Source organism: Euphorbia lathyris, chromosome 2 (assembly GCF_963576675.1).
Source record: "Euphorbia lathyris chromosome 2, ddEupLath1.1, whole genome shotgun sequence".
In the NCBI taxonomy this organism is placed as follows: Eukaryota; Viridiplantae; Streptophyta; class Magnoliopsida; order Malpighiales; family Euphorbiaceae; genus Euphorbia; species Euphorbia lathyris.
In genome coordinates, this window is record NC_088911.1 from 94,094,958 (window position 1) to 94,114,593 (window position 19,636).

Genomic DNA, 19,636 nt, shown 5'->3' on the forward strand with positions numbered 1-19,636 from the left:
CTAACGAAACCCAAGGAAAGGATTGACAACCCGTTCACTTGCAAGTCCTGAAATGTTTTCATGCTCCTTGTTCTCTGTAAACTTGTATCAATTTATATTTCATCTAATAAAGTCCGTTCTATTCGATAGATTTTTATGCAGCACTTTGGTAAAGAATCTGAAGTGGACTGCTGGTGTTTTCATTAAAACGTAGTTTAATTCAAAATCTTTACAAGGAAACTTTGTTGAACAACTTAGACAAATTTCTATCTCGAAAGAGTTTTAATTTGGTTAAGGTAGCGATCTAACCCGACCGTAGGAGGATTGACTACAGTTCAAAGCCTAAAAATTAGAGGTTCTGTCATTTATTTCATCGTCATAATTTATACAAAGTTTAAAGTTGTTTTCTTTGCTTAATGCAAACGAATATATTTGTTTACTTTTCTAAAAAGTACTAAACGTTCCTGTCTTGCAAATTCATTCTTAAATCAAAATATTTTCTAACGTCTTCATACTCTAATCTAATTCTCATTCTAGCAATTTCAAAACCAAATCCGATTTAACGATTTTCCTTATTATAAATCTTAAAAGTATATTTAACCTATTCAAAATAAGTTTTTGTTAAAAAACGTTCCCTGTGGGATCGATATCTTTTATTACTACAAGCGTATACTGTGCACTTGCGGAAATCGCTCAACATACACCTTTACGAAGAATTTCTCATTCGGCTGCTTGTCCTTCTTCTTCTTCTTTGAAGAGGTTGCTAGGTCAGTTTTGGGGTTTTTTTTTGGAGTTAGGTCATGCTGACCTTGTTGAGGGGGAGACTTAGGGTTTTCATCGGTGTGGTCATCGTTGTTACCGCCACCGGAAGGATTTTGGGATTTCGCCATGATTATGAATTCTTTGAGAGGATTTTGGGATTCAGAGAGAAGGATTTGAATGCCAAGGATTTCGAGTGTAAAGAGTGATAAGTGGGGATACTTCCACTATTTATAGAGGTGCTAAATGATCTTATTCGTTGAACTAGCCGTTTAACCTCGAGATTATCAACCGACAGAGATTCTGGCATTTATGACACATTCGGCGCATGGGTTTTCTCATTATTGCTTACGTTATCCTAGGTGGCTATTAAAGTGTGTGCTAGCAATTAATGTTTTAAATGGGTTTCTACTCAACATTAGGAATATCAAACGTTTGTGATTCTGAGTAGTCAGTTTTACGTAGGATAGTTGTTTGTGGACTTAGTAACTCAGCTTAGGATAATCACTCAACATGTATCTCTACTCAGCTTAGGGTGATTTCATGTCATTCTTAACTCAGCATGCAACAGTTACTAAATTATCACAAATCACTCAGCATGGTAATCACACAACATTCAATTTAGCACATAGAATTATTGAAGAGGATTAGACATACCGATAGCTTCCCTTAGTATGTTAAATTGCTCACGAGCCAAGGGCTTCGTAAAGATATCCGCAAGCTGTTCATTTGTTGATACGTAGGTCAGCTTGATCTCACCCTTGAGTACATAATCTCTGATGAAGTGGTGTCTTATGCTGACATGCTTCATCCTGCTGTGTTGGATTGGATTTTTAGATAAGTCAATGGCACTCTTGTTGTCACATTTGACTTCTATTGTTTCTGTTTTGACACCATAATCCTCAAGCTGTTGCTTAATCCATAGGACTTGGGCCACACAGCTTCCAGCAGCAACGTACTCAGCTTCAGTTGTAGACAAGGCCACTGATGACTGCTTTTTACTAAACCACGAAACCAGACAGCTTCCTAGGAATTGACATCCTCCTGAAGTGCTTTTTCGTTCTAGCTTATCTCGTCCATAGTCAGCATCAGTATATCCAATCAGTGTGAAGTCACTTGTATTTGGATACCATAAACCTGCATTGACTGAGCTCTGCAAATATCTGAAAATTCTTTTTACAACTATTAAGTGAGATTCCCTAGGGTCAGCTTGATATCTTGCGCAATAACATACTGAGTACTGAATGTCAGGTCTACTGGCAGTAAGATAAAGTAGAGAGCCTATCATACCTCGATATAACCTGCTGTCTACAGACTTACCTTTTTCGTCAGCACAAAGGACAGTGTTAGTACCCATTGGGGTTGATATGGGTTTACATTCCTCCATATCAAACTTCTTTAGCATTTCTTTGGCGTACTTAGACTGACTTATGAAGATGCCATTCTTACCTTGCTTGATTTGAAGTCCAAGGAAGAAGTTGAGTTCGCCCATCATAGACATTTCGAACTCAGTTTGCATCTGTTTGCTAAACTCTTTGCACATAGAATCGTCAGTAGCACCAAAAATTATGTCATCTACGTAAATTTGTGCGAGTAGGGTATTTTTACCCTTTTTCTTAATAAACAAGGTTGTGCCAGCTTTGCCTCAGACATAATTCCTGGTCAGCAGGAAGTTGGTCAACCTCTCATACCAAGCTCTTGGAGCTTGCTTTAGGCCGTATATGGCCTTTTTGAGTTTATAAACGTGGTTTGGAAATTTTGGATCTTCAAACCCAGGAGGCTGACTAACATATACCTTTTCGTTTATAAAGCCATTAAGAAATGCACTCTTAACATCCATTTGATATAATTTAAAGTTCATAAAACTTGCATAGGCACACAGTATACGTATAGCTTCTAACCTGGCAACGGGTGCAAAGGTTTCACCGTAGTCAATGCCCTCTTGTTGACTATAGCCTTGGGCTACAAGTCGGGCTTTATTTCTGACTACGTTGCCTTGCTTATCTAATTTATTTCTAAAGACCCACATAGTTCCTATGGTCTTTTGATTCCTAGGTTTAGGTACTAAATCCCATACCTCATTTCTTGTGAATTGATCAAGCTCTTCTTACATAGCGTTGATCCAATATTCATCGTGCTCAGCATCAGCAAAATTCTTTGGCTCATACACTGAGACGAAGGCAACATTGCTGAGATACTTCCTAAGCTAATCTCTTGTCATCAGCTTGTTGTCAGCAACATCAAGAATGGACTTCTCCGAGTGTCCTCTTGGAATTTTTATTTCTTTGGGCAATGTTGAGTTGTTTGGAACAGCTGTTTCTACAATCTCTACATGAATAGATTGGTCAGCAAAGGTTATTTCAATTTCTTGCTTACCTTTAGTCAGCCCTTGTATTGATGACTCAAAGGCTTCATTTTGATCAGCGAAAGCTAAGCTTGGTTCATCTTCATTGAGCTGAGTTGTCTTTCCTGCATGGTCAGCTTCATCGAACTCAATATGGACAGACTCTTCTACAACCTGAGTTCGTTTATTATATACCCTATGCTTTGCTGTTAGTTGAGTATCCTAAAAAGATCGCTTCGTCAGCTTTGGCATCAAATTTTGCAAGATTATCTTTTGTGTTGAGTATAAAACATTTACACCCAAAAGCACGAAAGTAACCAATGTTGGGCTTTCGTCCTTTCCAAAGTTCATATGGGGTTTTCTTAAGAATAGGTCTAACTAAAGCCCTATTGAGAATGTAGCATGCTGTGTGGACAGCTTCACCCCAGAAATACTTTGGAAGCCTATTTTCACTCAGCATTGTCCTAGCTATTTCGACAATTGTTCTGTTCTTCTTTTCAACAACCCCATTCTGTTGAGGTGTTCTAGGAGCAGAGAAATTATGGTCAATACCACTGGTTTCACAGAATTCATCGAACTGTTGGTTTTTGAATTCTCCACCATTGTCACTTCTGATATGAGCTACTCTTAGGTCTTTGTCATTTTCAAGTTTCTTAATCAATGTTGTGAACATCTCAAATGTTTCATCCTTGCTACTCAGCAAGATGATCCAAGTGTACCGAGAGAAATCGTCTACAATGACTAAGAAAAATTTCTTACCTCCCAAGCTGAGTGGCTGGACAGGTCCGAAAAGATCCAAGTGTAGTAATTCCAATGGTCTATTGGTTGAGACAATATTTTTACTTTGAAATGACTTCTTAGTTTGTTTGCCTTGCTGACAAGCATTACATAATTGATCTTTTTCAAATTTAAGTTTGGGCAAACCCTCAACTAGTTGCTTTCTAGCTAATTTGGCAAGAAGGTCCATGCTTACATGACCAAGTCTTCTATGCCACAGCCAGGAGTTATCCTCTTTAGACACTAAGCATATATTCTTAGAAAACTGTTTTTCTAAACTCAGCATGTATACATTGTCTACACGAGGGGCAGTTAAAATCGATTCGTTTGTTTTTCCCTCGATTATTTGACACTGAGTATCATCAAATACAACCTTTCTGCCGCTCTTGCAAAGCTGAGCTACACTCAGCAGATTGTATTTGAGACCTTTAACTAAGGAGACTGACTCAATAGTTGGGTTACCTCCGATAGTACCTGAGCCGACTATCTTACCCTTCTTATTGTCTCCAAAGCTTACACTTCCACCTCGTTTAAGCTCTAGTGTGATGAACTGAGTTTCATCACCCGTCATGTGCCTCGAGCATGCGCTGTCTATATACCACAGTTTTGATTTCTCCATGCATCTCAGGCTCACCTGCATTTTAGACTATTCATTTTTAGGTACCCAATTCTTTTTGGGTCCTCGTTTGTTAGCATAAACAGGTGCAAAGTCGTATTTTAATTTGTGACGGCATACTTTGATAGTGTGGTCACTTTTACCACAGAAGTCACAATGAATTACCCTTTGAGGGTGATGTTGAGTGTGGTCAGCATTATTGTGCTGAGCATGCCAACATACCTTAGTGGTATGTCCTTTCTTTTCGCAGAAGTCACATTGGACAGTCCGCTTATTGTACCAACACACTTCTCTTGTGTGCCCCTTTTTCCCGCAACAGTCACACTGTGTGAATTGTTTATGCTGACTAGTACTTGAGTACTCAGCATGGGGTTTATTTTTATTTGAGCCTCTTATTTGGCTCTGTAAGGTAGTGACATCCTTTTTCAGTTTCTTTGAATCTGATTGGACCTCCGAGACAAACTTGTGTATAATTTCCATGTTGCTATGCAAAGTTGAGTTGTCTTGGAGAAGATATCGGAGGTCACTCAGCTTGACCTCTTCAATCTCATCACACCGCCTGCTGAGTGCCTTTACTTTCTTATTGCACTTTTTAGTTAGCGCATATAAATCACTCAGGGCGTTTATCATCTCATTTCTAAGCAAGAGTAAGGATGTTACCTCATTGTTGTGTTCCTCTTGGTCAGTTTCATCAGAGAGGTCAGCTTGCTCAGAATAAGTGCGGTCAGCATCATCGGCCATGAAGCATATATTTGCTGTTTCATTTGCATCAGCTTCTGATGAGGTTGACTCATCACTATCACTCCATGTGGCTACCATAGCCTTTTTGCTGCCCTTTTTATCCTTCTTCCGAAATGACACAGCTTGACTTGATGTGCCCAGTTTGATGGCACTCGAAGCAGGTGACAGACTTTGAGCTGTCCTTCTTATACTTATTGTCACTGGGCTCAGCTTTGTATTTGTCATTTCTTCTGAATGACCTTTTGCTGTTCCTATCATTCTTCTTGAACAGCTTCTTCATTTTCCTGGTGAACATTGCCATTTCCTCATCATCTGATGAGTCAGCTTCGGTGGAGTCGGCTTTCATGACAAGTGATTTTTGCTTCTTGTCTTCTGACTTCTCTTTTTCTTCAAAGTTTTTCATTGATATCTCATGAGTCAGCAACGATCCGATCAGCTCATCGTACTTATATGTAGTCAGGTCCTGAGCTTCCTCCACTGCAGTCTTTTTGGCCTGCCAGCTTTTGGGAAGACTTCTTAAGATCTTCTTCACCTGTTCTTCTTCAGTGAAGTTCTTTCCAAGTCTTTTCAACTCATTTATAATGTTGGTAAATCTAGCATTCATTCCCGAGATGTCCTCATTATCATTCATTTCGAACAACTCATATGCTGATTTACTTTTGATTCCTTGACCTTGCTTCTGCCTTCGTAGGTTACTTCAAGCTTCTTCCAAATCTCCTGTGCTGACTCACAACCTGAAATCTTATTGTATTCTGCAGCATCTAAAGCACAGTGAAGCATATTGATAGCCGAAGCATTGTTTTGAAGTTTTCTAAGGTCATCTTCTGACCACTCAGTTTCACTCTTAACAACTTTCTCATTGTTAACAGTTTTATATGGCACGTATGGGCCTTGAACTATTGCAAGCCATGCACTCATGTTTGTGGCTTGGATAAAGTTCTTCATCCTATTCTTCCAGAATGTATAGTTAGATCCAAAGAATAGGGGAGACCAACTAATTGATAATCCCTCGGGGAGTATCTGTGTTGTTTGGTTCCCGGGAAGGAAACGAGTGCTGTTCTCAGCCATTTATCGGGATCAGCTCAAGATAGTTATATCTTTGAGTAGTGAGCTTAAGCTCTGATACCACTTGTTGGTCCCATGTGATTAGTTCCAAGGGGGGGGGGATTAGGAACTAATATAACTTTTTCACTGATTAATCTTGCTGACTTAATAATTTTGGTGAGTCTATTAACTCAGCTTTGGTCAGCTTGGCCGATCTTAATGTAAGACAGCTTTAGTCAGATGCTGACTAAAACTGTTTCACTTGAGAGTTGGGAATTGACACTTTTGTGGTCAGCTTCCAACTCAACACTCCAATTTACTCAGTGTCAGCGTCAAACAGTTTATATGTTGGGTAAATATAACAAGCAACACATTCACACATATATATATATATATATTTGAGAGAGTTAAAAATTACTCAGTATCACTTATCCTGGTTCGGCCTCTCCGCCTACGTCCAGTCCCCAGAATCCTCCGGGCTTTTAGAATCCAATACTGAGCTCTTTAAAGGTAGAGCACAAACCGATTACAGGCAGTTGAATATGCGAGAGTACCTTCCTCTATTCGTTTACTCAACCCCTACTAAGCGCTACAACCCAACACTTAGATTTCTCTACCACTAAGTACTTAATACCAAGTACTCAGCACACACACTCTCAATATTACAATTGATCACAAACTTGTTCCTTTTAAGATAAAGAACACTTTAGATGATTACAGACAATCAATCTAGCATTTACACAAAGAATAGAAGGTTGGTGTAAGCTTTCTTTTTGTTTTTTAGTGCTTTGAATTTGTATCTTTCTCACTTGTGATTTTCTGTAAATCGGCAATCTTCCAAATGATATCTTTATCCCTTTTATAGTTGAAATGTGAGGAACAAATCATTTGAAATTGATTTGTCCGTTGAGTCCAAAACGACTCTTTTGGGGGGACAAACTTCTGGTCAGCTTCAGATGTGCAGGCCAATCCTGTCTTCTGAATTCTTCAGACGTCAGACTTGTCTTCTTCCTACAGACTTTGTCTTCTTGCGACAGTTTGTCTTATAGCATCGAACAGTTGACCCATGCATCTTGGAATTTGGCTTTTGCGTATTTCAAGGCTTCTATTATTGGTGCAGACAGTTGTTGAATTTGTCTTTTAGCTAACGGATCATTCGTGCTGTCCTGAAGATCACCCAGCTTCACTTTAATAATCATTGTCTTTGATTTTCACCAAGTTTCATATTGAAGTCTTTTTCCACTCAGCTTCCATGGTCAGCTTCTTCCTGTAGGATCTATTTCTTGAAACAGACTTCTTTTGTGCTGAGCTTCGTTTCACTCAGCTTCTTTGATCAGCTTCATTCTGATGCTGTTGTTCTGAAGATGACTTATCTTCTCTTATGCTGAGTTGCTCTTCACTTAGCTTATGTTGTGTTCTCATGCTGACTTTTGTCCTGTCTTAATCTTTATTTCTTTTTGCATTTATATTTATACTCAATATTGAACAAACGGATTAGTACAATTAAATCAAAGCACTTAAATTTAATTGTCTCTTAATCATAGATTAAACTTAAATGATATTTTCAAATCAAAATCTTGTGGAAAGGTGTTTCAACACAACCATGAGGGAATAGAGCAAGGAAGGCCACATGATGCGTCACCGGTACCAGACGGCGTGTGGAATCTCACTGATTTTTTGCTTCTTTCGAAAGAACTCAGACTGCATGTCACTCATGCAACACGCTGTGTAGACTATTGAAACTTCAACCCACACGACGTGTCCCTCAAGACACAGGATGTGTGGAATTACTTTACGAATAAATTCTATCGAGTTCTCCATTTTTGCACATGTTTTATTTACAGTTTTTCCATCTAGCGTTTTTATAGTTTGCATTAAGTTATTTGTACCCATTCTATCCTTAATATTAGTATTGAGAGATATTATGTCATTTCTATCATAAGGTTAAGGATTTACCTTCCATTTTGTAAAGGATGCAAGTTTTGTCTAATCAACTACGTATTTTTCTTCATTGGAGGCTAAAGTTTCTAATTTTTGAGTTTTTTTTAAGATGAAAATCATCAACATTGATCCGTGTAACTAAACTTAGAAGCGTATATAGGCACTATTTCAATATAATTTTTGGTGCCATAGAGACCATCTATTAGGCATCCGCAGAAGGGTCACTAGTTTTGTGACACGTTTTATTATTTAGAAATGAGATTTTTAATTTTGTTCATTCACAAGGCTATCTTACGATGAATCGTGACAACTTGAACATGAAACACATTTTGTAATTTAGGGACCAGCATTAGTTTGTAGGATAAGTAACTATATTACGGTTGTTTACTTATCAACTAATTTACGTGGAGTATAGATGTTTTTGTAAATTATTTATATATTTCTCATGTTTGGTCAATTATACTAATATTCTCATATTTTAACATCCTTACATGTTGATTTCCAAACGGGGCCACAGGAATCAGGATTACAGATTCTTTATTTTTCTTTTAATAAAAAATACTCATTCATTAAACAAGGAATGACGAGTCCTTGGAATCAAGTAAACATTATGAATAAAAAAATAAAAACTTGCCAGCAGTAGAATGAGCATATCGTGCAATGATATTGACAGAGAAAAAAAATATCCTAAAAGTTTGAGGGTTACATATCGATTTTGGACGAGTTGACTTTAACCTTAAATCAATAAAGAGAGTTGTTCTCTAACTAAACCAGAAAGAGTTAATCTGGATTTTATGGACTAACCACAGCTCCCTCATTGTTGAAAATTAAAAATCTTAACAAAACTTCACAAAAAAGAAGATTAAAATTATATTGATAAAAGTTGTATTTCCTTACAAAGAAATGAGCATATATAGCTCTCTTGATAAAATGTAAATGACATAACTCACCTAGTTAGGGTTACAAATAATAAAGAATGATAGAGGTAGAAAAGGAAGGAAATGCCAAAATAGCATTTAGAGAATTAGAACAAAAAGAACAAACAATAAAGTTAAAATGACATAATTAAATGAGGTGCAAGTAATTGTGGCAGCCTTGATCCCTTTGTCCCCTAGTCTTGTGAAAAGCTGATTCGTCGTCACTAAAAATAAACATTCCGTCGCTGAAAGTAAATTTGCTGTAGCAGAAAACGAAACTTACACCAATGAGTAATCCGAAACTTTCCTCATTTACCCAACCAAGGCGATAGGGGATATATAGGATGTGGCTTTGAAACCAAATCAAACTTGCTCAATGCGACTAGACTAATGAGATTCACTTGGCTTCCTCCATCAATTAACGCTTCACATTTTTTCCCGAGAACTAAACACTACAGAATAATCGCTCTTAATTTATAGGCCTGTATTATAAGTTGGAAAATGCTTAAATGATGAAGCAGCATTGATGACCACTAAGTTTGTTATTTAAGAAGCAATATTATAAATTGATTCCCATTTCATTTCATGAAAAGGCTTTTCTTAACCAGAGATTATGAGCTATGTTTGATAAATAACGGTTTAGCGGATTACCTTTTTAATTAACTGAGTTGACTACATAATTTGATTAAAATGACAATGGACATGAACAACATGTAGGCATGTCATATTTTTTTTTATTAAAGGTTGGTTATCGAGGACTACGGACATCCCAACTCCCCGAACAAGACCCCGAACCCATAATATTAAAAGCCAATAGGCAAAAAGAAAAGAAAATACAAACAGGACCAAAAAGAGAAATAGACAATCAGGAGAAGCGATAGAAATTGCATCCCCTAATATCCTTAAAATAAAGTGAACTATAGAACTCTGGAACCGAATCCCACCATAGAGAATCCACCGCTACTAGACCAAAATTAGCTAAACAGTTAAGCCAATCTTGTTTGATCCGCCAAGGAACAGATTGCGTTCTGGAACGCACATACACCACATAAGACGAGTCGCTTTCTAACCACAACCGCCTCCAACCTCTATCAAAACAACAGAGATTGCATGAATCGCAGCAGCTAACTCAGCCGAGTAAGCAAATGAACAGTCAATCGAAAAGGCAAAAGCACCAAGCCACCTTCCATCAGACGAGCGGAATACCGCCCCGCAACCCGCAGCTCCCGGACTTCCCACAACGGAGGCGTCCGAATTTCTTTAACCCAATTTAGCAGAGGTCGCTGCCAACAAACCGGAATAATCCGCGGAGCTCGAGCGTACCGTCGTTCAACCCCCAATTCGTGAAGAATCTGAATTTCAACAGCTGAGTTCCAAATATTAGCTCTCCCCAATCGCGATGACTGATTAATTGCGTGCCAAATACGCCTGAAAACCAGCGTGATGCTCGGTAATTCCTCCTCAAAAATAATTTTATTTCAAGTAAACCAGATCGCCCAAATGCCGCTGACAATGGCCGTTGCCCATAACCCAGAAATCTGAGAACTAAAACGCTGATATACAGTGGACTTAGATCCTGAACCGATGAACTCGAGCAGATATTTCGACCAAAGAGTGAACCAATTGTTAGGAACTAATGCAATTACGATAAACGAAACACAAACAAACACACAAGAATTGTTTATCCAGTTCGCCACTCAATTTGAATGACTACGTCTGAGGGCACTACCAAGCCAGTATATTTTACTATGATTTTAGAGATACAGATTACAAAGAAAGAGGCTATATTTATAGCCCTCAAGAAACCCTTCGCAACAGGGACTACCGCCCCCGTACCCCGTCCAACTGAGCAGCGAGTTGGATGGCTGAAGTAGATCTAAAAAGGCCCAAAGCCCATCTATAAGTCTCCAAGTTTCCATCTAAGCAGGTCATATCTACGCAATAGCAAGTTTTGTATTTTTCTTTATAAAATTGAAGGTGATGTATCAAACTGTAAAACACATTAAATGTTGGTACCGTAGATGTAATTAGCGGAGAGTTGATTTGGCTTATAAATATCACTAGGTGTTTGAGTTGGCTACGTTTATCTACCATCTGTTTTACAAATATTTTATTCCCAAAAGAAAAAAAATGCCATTACAAGTTCCAGTTACTGCTGCTTCATGTCCCAAACGTGATTTTGCTGCTTATCATCCTAAAATATGGGCGGATAATTTCCTTAATAATCCTTCTCATGTCAAGGTAGCTAAGTTTCTTCTACATTATATATATATATGATGAATTGGTTATGTCTAAATTAAGAATCAAATTCAAGACCTAATAGCACTAATCATTAATGATTTGGTTTTGCAGACAACAGATTATTCTTCAGTGGGAGAACAACATGATGAACTGAAGCAAGAGATAAGAAGTTTGCTAAATCAGAACACAGATGATCCTTCCCAAAAACTAAAATTGATTGATATTACTCAACGCCTCGGCATTTCTTACCATTTCGAGGATGAAATTGAACATCAACTCAACAATTTCTCCATTATTAACTCCAAAGATCATCTGCATAACGTTGCTCTTCACTTTCGACTGCTTCGGCAGCAAGGCATTAAGGTCTCATGTGGTAAGTAATAGTTAGTATATTAATTATCAGTTGGATATTTTCTCTAATAACCAAACCTCTATTATGGTGGCAGATGTATTTGAAGATTTCATAGATAGCCAAGGAAAGTTCAAAAAGTCCTTGATTGATGATGTACAAGGTATGTTAAGTTTATATCAGGCAGCTTTTATGAGCATAAGAGGAGAAGATATATTGGAAGAAGCCATAGCCTTTACAACAACAAATCTCCAAACAATATTACCGCAATTAAGTCCTAATGTTGCTGAAGATGTCACTCATGCTCTGAATAGACCTATCCGTAAATGTCTGCCAAGGTTAGAAGCGAGGAACTTCATTCCTATCTATGAACGGGACGAATCACACAATAAAACTTTTTTAAAATTCGCCAAGTTAGATTTCAACATGTTGCAAGAACAACATCAAACGGAACTCAAAGTCATTATTGAGTAAGTCCCAATAATATATATAATTCTTTGTCAGTTAAAAGGAACTCAAGCTAGAAAATTTAAGCATAACTACGTATTTATTTTGCCTAATTGAGGTGGTGGAAAAATTTGGACGTCCCGACAAAGCTGCCTTATACAAGAGACAGAGTTGTAGAGTGCTACTTCTGGACTATGGGACTTTTTTTTGAGCCACAATATTGCCTTGCTAGGAAGATGTTAACCAAAGTCATAGCCACGACTTCCATTTTGGATGATACTTATGATAACTTTGCTACAACTGACGAACTTCAACTTCTCACTGATGCTATCCAAAGGTATATATACATTGAATGGTTGAAATTAAAACTTGAGAGAATAATTTTAATCATGCTAGAAAACCCTCTTTCCATTACGCTTTTTAACTATATTTTAGAAATAACAGTTTCAGTTTCCGATGCAACATAGCTATCAAAGTTCTCATCAATTAATTAAATGTTGTTGGATTAGGTGGGATGTGGGGTCGATTAATACTCTTCCAGAGTATATGAAAATGATATTTCACATTCTAAATGATGTCTACAATGAAATTGAGGAGATAACAGCAAGGGAAGGAAGATCATTTTGTGTGTATTATGCAAAAGAATCAGTAAGTTGTGGTTCTAAAAACTATACAGAAATTTCATAATTGAATTGATGAACTTTGAATTAAACATGCATGTGCGGCAGATGAAGAAAGTAGTTCGATACTACTTAGCAGAAGCCAAATGACGTGAGCAAAGGTATACTCCAACAATGGAGGAATACATGGAAGTTGCGCTAGTGACTAGTTGTTATTCAATGCTGGCAACAACTTCCTTCGTGGGAATGGGAGAAATTGCAACAGAAGATGTCTTTAAATGGATATTTGATGACCCTAGGATTGTTAAAGCTTCAACAGTTGTATGCAGACTCATGGATGATATTGTTTCACATCAGGTAAAATCATTATCTTAATTTTCACAAGTGTTAATTGCTACTTTTCAATCTTATTTATTTATGTGTAGTTTGAGCAAGAAAGGAATCATGTTGCTTCTGCCATTGAATGTTATGTGAAACAATATAAGAGTTCCGAGGGAGAGGCAATTGAATTCTTCAGGAAAGAGATAGCAAATGCGTGGAAAGACACAAACCAGGATTGTCTAAGGCCAGTTCCTGTGTCAATGGATCTTTTGGAACCAATTTTGAATCTATCACGTACGATGGATGTAATATATAAAGATGGTGATGGATACATTAATTCTCATATCTTGAAGGACTATGTTGTCTCAGTACTCAAAGATCCTTTACTTTAATGGTCTATTGTATTCCCAATGATTTCTGTTGTTTTTCATCAAATAATAATTATAATACTGTTACTTTACAAATGAAAGAGATAAACCTATTTATATGGAAGGGCTTACAAAAATTAAAATGGTTATAACTATACTCATCTTTTAAATATGTTAGTACTATTCATATATGTTGGTTATAACTATACTTATCCTGATGGAAATTCATTAAATAATTATCTAAATAGTTATATCCACTTCAATAAATATGAGTTTTAGCAGATATTTTTATAGAGGTTGGAATCAAAATCGCTCCACTGGGGTTAAGTAAAAGAGAAAATTACATCAAAAAATATCAATTTATTATTAAAAAATCGCCCAACTACATGTTATTAGAGAATATTGTTTTGCACGGCCCAATTAAGACCATTACCGGAGGCTCCGTCCCCCAATCATTGGCTCCACCCTTCAGTATTACAATTCCAGTATCTGGCAGCTCCCCTAATGTTAGTACATATTAATGTATTTATAGTATTATTATAATATTTTAGTTCATATTGGTGTATTTGTAGTCTTATTACAATATTTTAAGGTAGCTGAGTTGGTTAACCTTTCTAAAATAATTCTTTTTTTCCTAAATTAATTTTTATGCTTTTAACACTTAAAAAAACTTAATTTTATTACTTTATGAAAATTATAAATTTTCGATGTCCGCTTTATCATCTTAACTCTTTTGAAAAAAAAAATTCTAAATTAATTTTTATACTTTTAAGACTCAAAAACTTAATTTTTAAATTAAATTTTACTTTATGAAAAAAAAATATAAGAAATTCATAGTAAAAAGTAAAAAGATAACAATTGTATAATTTTTTAAAAATTATCATTAGATTTATAAGATATTAAAGATATCTACTCCTTTTAAGCGGAGCAATTTTAATATGTTAGCATTAAACACACCAAAATGATGAAGTTCTAGGATGCTCGAGACATAAAAAAAAAATATTCAGCCATAAGAGGCTCAGACTTCGGAAAAATTTTCCTAACTTATTAAGCTAAATCCGACACTATATAAGGCTAAAATTAGCTACTCCAAACATAAAATCATGGCTCCACTGACCATTACCCTAACTTCCCTCTTTTCGAATTGTGACCATCTCTCTCCATGATCTTCTCTCTTCTCTCTCTTTTCCCATCTACTACTAGCTACATTCCTTCCCATGAGAGTATTAACTCCTATGGCGAAAAATTCAGTCTGCCCGGGGGCAGGAGTTATCAGCTAAGAAAATTTATGCTGTCATTCCTGTTAAACACTATGCCAAGAAATCAGAGAGGCAATTACGAATAAAATATTGATTTGACGTTAGGCCAAAAACAAGACTTAAGCACACTAAAGTTTTCTTTGCATACAAATACATATAGACGTACCTTCGAAACTCAACATGTCCTAAAGATGAATAGTCGAATCATATAGTAGAACCAACTCTAAATGCACATGCATGAAAAAGATTGGGATTTTATAAAATTCAGGGTTTCCAAATAGAATTCAAATAGCCAAATAACATCTGTATCTTTTAAGATAAAGAGTTCCTAGATAGAATTTCAAAAATAATCAATTATGTTTAACACTACAAAAAAAAAATGGCTTTTAATACGGAGAGAAATTGTTATTAAAAGTCCAAATACCCTTAGTAACCGTGAACCTCTTGTTAAAAACTGTCTTGCTAATTGTTTTTAATAACATAAATGAATCTGTTTATTATTAAACTTACAATAATGAGAATATCTACCATTATTTAAAATATTGTTTATAATAAATACCACGCATACTAAAAAGAAATTGTAATGACAAACAATCATAAAAAAGAAAAAACTCATAATTTTGATGGTTATTGTGACCGAAACATCATTTGTTCTCATAAAACATTTTATTTTAACAAGATTATTCGTCAGAAGAGAATTTAATTTTTTGGGACGAAATATAGGTTACCAAATGTTTACAATTTTGGACCAAATTTTCCGTCATAAATATAGGTATGAATTACAACAGTAACAAATTATATTTGTTTCGATATATGTACGTGACAAAAGTTTGGCACAGTAAGTATTTTATCAGAATCTTTTGTATCTGGTTTGACTATTGGACAAATATATTATTAGTTATTGTGATAAGAAAAAATACTTTCATTACAAAAGTTCTGTCACAGTAAGTATTTTATTGCACTGTCCCTGGATTCACAATTGAAAGTCAGTGGAACCATGCCATCAATTTAGCATCATGTGCCAACTGAATTCCTCATTAAGAAGTAAACCAAATATGTTATCATAATTAACAAGTTCAAAACAAGCTTCAAAACCCCAAAAATTAAAGGTCCGTAGCCTAGTGCAGACTAGCCAAAATACAATCAATAAAATCTTTAGTATTTATTGGACTTTGTAAAATAGCTAACTGGTCAAATAAACCTTTCCCTTTTGTGCACATAGACAAAAATTGAGTCATTATCACATTTAAGATTGAAAAGCTGATTTTGAAGATTTCAAATTTAAGGTATGAGATCCTTTGGCGAAAACAGCATAGATCTTATATATCCCAAGTTTTTTTGGATGTATTTGAGCCAATTAATTGAGGAACATATTTTCATAGACAAGTGAAAAGATCCACGAAAGAAGAACCTGATGATCTTGTTACACCTGTTGAGATGCAAGTGTGAGTTAGTTGGTGTTAAAAAGTCTCATATTGATTGTGAGATTGGTGAATGGTATATAATTGGGAAGGATCCATTAACCCACTACCCTAGGATTTTGGGTTAAGTGTGGTGTCAAGCTCATTACTATATCCATTCATAAGGCTTAAAGTTTCTCCCTAATCGTAAAAAGGCTCCCCGGATTCCCCAACAACACCCGATGAACAAAACAAACCATCACAGTCTGAAAACATCCAGGAGGAGGAGATGATGACATGATTAAACAACCCACACCCCTTAAGGTAAGGTTGAATTGCGTTTTTCATAAGAGAAAATTAGTAGAGTGGAGTTTCACGGACAAACTGTGTGGCAAATTAGGGGTATAAAGAAATTGTTTTCATTTCAAAATTGCTACTCGAATAAGTGTGAGAAGAAGAGAAAAAGGATGAAGCCGAGATAGTAGAATTAGAATTGATAATATTTTACATGTTAGTGTTTATACCCTAACAAGTTGTCATACCATATGACAATATTGAGTAAAATCCTCAATTCAATTCTATATTAATATTCAAAGCACCAACAATGCATATTTATACACTATGGAAACCAAACCCTACATTACATGCCTAGTGGGTTTCGGTTTCATGACGAGAATAATTACAATCCCTTAGGTTTTCTATACAGTATACAGTCCTTATTACGGGTCAATCCTAACCCGATTATCTACTAAATTAAACTCAAACACTAACCCGATTATCTACTAAATTAAACTCAAACACTGTAACGGTATCAATCTCTTATAGTATAATCAGGTGGTATGTAATTTTATTAAACTTATCAGAGTTAAACCTCACTTGCCACGAGACAAATAGCAGTTTTCTTATGCATAATAAGACCTGGTTTCACATCCATATCTACGTCTTTACTTTGGATTCCGTCAGGCAATTCCCAATTAAATTTATAAAGCAAATTTGCAAGAGATAACTCCACTGTTGCAAGACCCATATGCATTCCAGGACATATTCTTCTACCTGCTCCAAATGGTATTAGCTCAAAGTCCTGACCTTTTAAGTCTATAGAATTACCAATAAATCTTTCTGGACTAAATTCTTCTGGATTTTCCCACACTTCTGGATCCCTCCCTATTGCGTATACATTCACATGAACAATAGTCTTTGCTGTTATATCATATCCATCTAATTTGCAGTTTTCAGATGATTCTCTTGGCAATAATAATGGAGCAGGTGGTTGTAATCTCATTGTTTCTTTGATCACTGCTTTAAGATATAATAGCTGTTGAATATCGTCTTCGTCTACAAATCCTTTCTTTCCAGCCACATCCCTAATTTCTTCTTGAGCTCTTTTCATTGCTGCAGGATTCTTCATTAGGAAAGTCATCACCCAAACCACAACAGCTGCACTAGTGTCTTCCCAGCCACAAATACATCCTGTGAAGAAAAGGTGAGATTAAAAAATTAGCACCTGGCTAACAAAAAAGAATCTCAATTTTCTACTCACAATTTTGACATTTAGCTATGATAATAATTACCATGAGCACTCCTTTGATGTGGTCGAATGTCAGTTGACCTTTGAAAGAACGATCCTTCCAAATTTGAAGTAAGACATCAAGAATATCCTCATGCTCCGGTTTAGATCTGTTTGGATCAAGATGTTCTTTGATTATCTGCTCATAGAACATATCAAAATCCTGGAAATTCCTTTCCAGGCGACGGATCAATCCAGTGAGTTTATCAATAAAACCCAACCAGGGCAAATAGTCTGATACGAAAAAGGATGTAAATAAGTTCTGAGTTTCCGCAAGTAACTCTTCAAATCTACTTATTTCTATTCCCTTTTCCTCAATCTTCATTCCAAAACCAACCCTACATGTTATAGTACTCGTAAGAGACATCATTTCCTCGGATAAATTTACAGGTTTTGAAGCAACAGCTAATTCTGATATTTTCTGGAGCATGGAAGAGACTTGGTATTCTCGAATGGGTCGAAAAGTTTTCACCTTATTAGAATTGAAGAGATGAACTAAAGATATTCTTCTCATCTCTCTCCAAGAAGCATTATAAGGTGATATACCTATATCCGAACCATTATAGGATAATTTCTGTTGACCAAGAAAGGAAGGTCTACTACAAAAAAGGAGATCATGTGTTTTCATTACTTCCTTTGCCATTTTAGCTGAGGAAACAACTAAGACTGGTCTATAACCAAGGCGTAAGGATATTAAAGGTCCATACTTTTGAGAAAGTCTCCAAAAGTATAGATGAAGGGTTGAGTTATCAAGCTGAAGTAAGTTTCCTATGAAGGGAAGACCTTGAGGACCTGGTGGCAGATGAAGATTTCTTCTTGTTTTATGTTTATGGAAGAGAAATAAGAGAAAAACAGGAACAACTAATACAAGGAAGTTGAGCAAATCCATAATAATTAATTGGTCTTCTTGTTTGTGTTTAAATTGGTATATATTTGTGAGAAAAGTTATCACTACTTCTATATATATATCTCTCAGGAAGAGGACAAATATATCATGATGAATGAGTCTTTTTGATGATGGCAATTCACTGACTCGGCAGCAAACTAACAAAAAGAGAAACGCATCATTCAGGATTGGTTTTCTATTCTGATAAGGGTTAGTGATATAAGGCTTGTTAAAATTTTGTGTGAAATCTATGATAACTATGGTTCAGATTGATAAAGATGTTCTAAGTCATCAAGGTTTCCAAGTCTCATCTAGATACTATGTTTAAAAGTTCTACTTTATTAGAACTTCTTAGCAGATTGTACATATATTGGATTGGGATATTGTCAAGTTGGGCTTCAATTAAGAGATTGCGTGGTAATTATGTTAATGGTTGAGATTACATTGTTAAATTTTACAACTTAGTTATTATTTATTAAGTAATTAAATTTCAACCTTTAATTTTATAATTAACGATTAAGATGTATTAAATATGACATCTCAAGTTAAAACCTTTGAAAGATCAATATGGATATATATTTATTAATGTTTTAAATATCCATTCCACCAGGCCCATTTCGCATTGAAGAAAAGCCCACCAAAGAATTAGGTCCAAGGTCTAAACCGCCTTACTTATCTCACCGCCAAATCCATGGGAAAATTTATATATTCACAAGCCGTTCACATATATATGAAGGGCGAAGGTCAACCTTTCTAGAAGAAGTCCACCAGATTTGGTGCAATGATCATGGGCCTTACTTCATAACCTCCAAACCTTGACAAACTTTCGTGACTCGGAAACTAAAACCTCGTAACATGGAAGGAAAACTACCAATAGGTACGAAGCAACAAGAACCCATTATTCGACAAGAGAACTCGAAAGACACCCCCTCAATGGATGGGGAACAAGAGAGTTCGTCCCATAACGAGTGGCAAACGGTGAACTTGAACCTCGAGGATCATTCAATGGGAAAAAATGAATACTTATTGGGCTCCTACAATTGACCCCAATGCTTCACTC

At 36.0% G+C, this 19,636-nt stretch overlaps 2 pseudogenes; one reads left to right on the forward strand and one right to left on the reverse strand.

Annotated features, from left to right (window-relative positions):
* The first annotated feature begins 11,248 nt into the window (after positions 1-11,248).
* LOC136217254 (alpha-copaene synthase-like) lies at positions 11,249-13,488 on the forward strand (annotated as a pseudogene).
* A 3,114-nt stretch (positions 13,489-16,602) lies between these two features.
* Positions 16,603-18,654, reverse strand: LOC136220711 (cytochrome P450 83B1-like; annotated as a pseudogene).
* Between the last annotated feature and the right edge of the window lie 982 nt (positions 18,655-19,636).